Here is a 3,542-nt window from a genome sequence, read left to right as displayed (position 1 = left end):
GGAATAATGTGTCCCTGAACAAAGGGGGGGGGTCAAAATTAAAAGTAACAAGTCAATGCAGCTGGTGGCCACACCAGATACTAAGTACTGCAGTGCATCTCCTCCGTATGGACTGCACCTATTTGCCAGTTCTTGCTGTGAGATGTTACCCCACTCTTCCAACAAGGTACCTGCAAGTTCCCGGACATTTCTGGGGGGAATGGAACTAGCCCTCCGATCCAAAAGGTCCCAGACGTGCTCAATGGGATTGAGATCCAGGCTCTTCGCTGGTCATGGCAGAACACTGACATTCCTGTCTTGCAGGAAATCACGCACAGAACGAGCAGTATGGCTGGTGGCATTGTCATGCTGGAGGGTCATGTCAGGATGAGCCTGCAGGAAGGGTACCACATGAGGGAGGAGGATGTCTTCCCTGTAATGCACAGCGTTGAGATTGCCTGCAATGATAACAAGCTCAGTCCAATGATGCTGTGACACACCGCCCCAGACCATGACAGACCGACCCTCCACCTCCAAATCGATCCCACTCCAGAGTACAGGCCTCGGTGTAACTCTCATTCCTTTGACGATAAAACGCAAATCCGACCATCACCCCTGGTGAGACAAAACCGCGACTCATCAGTGAAGAGTACTTTTTGCCAGTCCTGTCTGGTCCAGCGGCAGTGGGTTTGCGCCCATAGGCGACGTTGTTGCCGGTGATGTCTGGTGAGGACCTGCCTTACAACAGGCCTACAAGCCCTCAGTCCAGCTTCTCTCAGCCTATTGCGGACAGTCTGAGAACTGATGCAGGGATTGTGCATTCCTGGTGTAACATGGGCAGTTTTTGTTGCCATCCTGTACCTGTCCCGCAGTTGTGATGTTCGGATGTACCGATCCTGTGCAGGTGCACGTGGTCTGCCACGGCGAGGATGATCAGCTGTCCGTCCTGTCTCCCTGTAGCGATGTCTTCTGCGTCTCACAGTACGGGCATTGCAATTTATTGCCCTGGCCACATCTGCAGTCCTCATGCATCCTTACAGCATGCCTAAGGCACTTTCACACAGATGAGCAGGGACCCTGGGCATCTTTCTTTGTGTTTTTCAGAGTCAGTAGAAAGGGTCTTCAGTGTTCATAACTGTGACCTTAATTGCCTACCGTCTGTAAGCCGTTAGTGTCTTAAGGACCGTTCCACAGGTGCATGTTCATTGTTTATGGCTCATTGAACAAGCATTTAAACCCTTCACAATGAAGATCTGTGAAGTTATCTGGATTTTTACAAATTATCTTTGAAAGACAGGGTCCTGAAAAAGGGACGTTTCTTTTTTTTGCTGAGTTTAGTTATTGTATTTCCCTGACTCTCCCTCGGCTCGGTGAAGCACCAGCCTTCCACTCGCTTTGGTAGCTAACTCAGCCTGTACTCTTAAAAAGTTACACCATCGGATGGGCCCCAGCCATCAATCTGTAAGTCTCAGTTCTCTCTTTGCTTTTGATCTGCGGTTATGTTTTAGTTGTGTTCTAGCTGGTCTCCAGTAGTTGGGCTCTAGATTTCCGACCCGAACAGCTAGTTGGCTAAATAGCTAACTTTAGCTGGCTGGCGGGCTAAGATAACTGCAGATAGCTAACATTCTTTGATAACTGGTTTGATGGCATTATGCATTTCCAAAACTTTGGTTTACTTTAATGTAGTTAAGCTAGGTGATGATAGCAACTGGCTAAATCATCATGTAACTTTACATGTGTATACCAACACAAATCCACGTTACGTTTATGCTGCCTACCCTTGCAGASAAGACTAAATATATGTTGTTCTCTAATGCTCACAAAAATGTTTCAGATGGACCACATAGGATGGTTCTTGCCGATCGGGTTCTCGCCTAGAAATATCTAGGCATTTGGATTGACAAAAGTTTTATTTATTTTTTTAAACAAAAAAAATATGGATGAGCTAGTTAAAAAGTTAAGATTTGGGATTCTTTAAAAAAATAATTCTTGCCTCTCCCTAAATAGCACGAAGCAGATTGTACAGTGAACTTTCCTGTCGAACCAGGTTAAATGGCTTTTATTTTAAAAGCGCCTCATTGCTGGAACCAACAACACACATTACAATTGAATGCTCTGGTAATAAAAACATATTGATTGGGAACCTTCTTACTTAGGAATGTAATCTTTTTTTTTTTTAAATGTGTTGTGCTGTATTTTATGTAGTGTTTGATTTGTCTTATGAAATTGTATATGCAGTATTCCCTTGTGAAAGAGACCCTAATCTCAATGGTGACTCCCGCTTAAAAATTAAGGTAAAAAAAAAAAAAAAAAGGAAACTGAATAAGGTAAGTGGCTGGGAGAGTGAACTTGATAAACTCAGTCCCCCTTCACTCCAGCAAGAAATCATACTCCGGAGTTGATTTGCTAAGTGCACATTGCCTATTAACTTACATTTCCTCGCGCTTCGTTTACGTGAAGTGATAACGCAGCGGTTTGGCGAAAGACGACGGGCCTCATCCAAGCAAAGAGCAATTCAGCAGTGCAGTGTGCACGGATCTCGCCGCCGACCAAGCGTTCACTATGAAACAGCCCAGTGAAGCAGAGGAGCCTAGGATATCTGGAGCTGTCCAAAGTCAACAGCCGTGGCTGACGGCATGGACTCACAGTCCAACTTGTCAAATGTGTCAAAGACTGTCATCCATATTCTCTGCAGCACAATGAGTCACTTACAGGCAATGAGATCTGAAAGGCCCCTAAATATAAACAAGAGGAAACGGAGCACTAGTATGCACAGTTAAAATATAACAAGGCGGAGGAAATGGAACACTAGTATGCTCAGTTAGGGCATGTGATAATTATGACATATTCACGTGACAGTTTGTGTGGCATGGAAACATGATACGCGTCATGTCAATGTGTCTGGTAAGGATGCAGTCTGTGAGGAATACTGGATCAGCACCAACCAACTACACTGTCCAGAACCACAAGTGTCCAGCCTGACCATGGTTACCATCAGACAACTCTCCAAGTCAGAATAACTGTAGTGCCATATGGCCAGTCACAAAATAAGTGCCAGTATAAAAGGCCCCTGTATATAAATGTACAGTATCTGCTGCCACCTGCCGTAGTAATGATTATTACAGGAATTCCCAGTAAAGCTCTCCTCGGTGTGCCGCACACAGTAGTGCGTTTGAGTCATTACATTCTACGGCTAAAGGAAGTCATGCAACATTATAGATGAAAGATGCATGTATAAAATTATCTTCAAATATTAATGAACATTAAAACGGTTTCTAATTGTGTGATGGAATTTGACCATGTAGATAGGCTCCAATTATACACATAGACAGCTAGCCTACATGGAACATCTGATGCCAGGTTTACAAATACTTCTGAGGCTTAGTGAAATGACTCCGCATACAGAGAAGTGAAATCAGGCAACAACAAAAAAACTGTCTGCCTTTCATCTCTCCAACATTCATACTGCATGCTGGATGGCAATTGTACACAAAACCAATCATTGCATATGTTCTTCCCACAAGAAAGATGTTTCAACCCATTGACAGTCCAAAAGCAGATGT

Source organism: Salvelinus sp. IW2-2015, unplaced genomic scaffold, assembly GCF_002910315.2.
Source record: "Salvelinus sp. IW2-2015 unplaced genomic scaffold, ASM291031v2 Un_scaffold1253, whole genome shotgun sequence".
In the NCBI taxonomy this organism is placed as follows: domain Eukaryota; kingdom Metazoa; phylum Chordata; class Actinopteri; order Salmoniformes; family Salmonidae; genus Salvelinus; species Salvelinus sp. IW2-2015.
Note: the sequence above shows the minus strand (reverse complement) of the source record.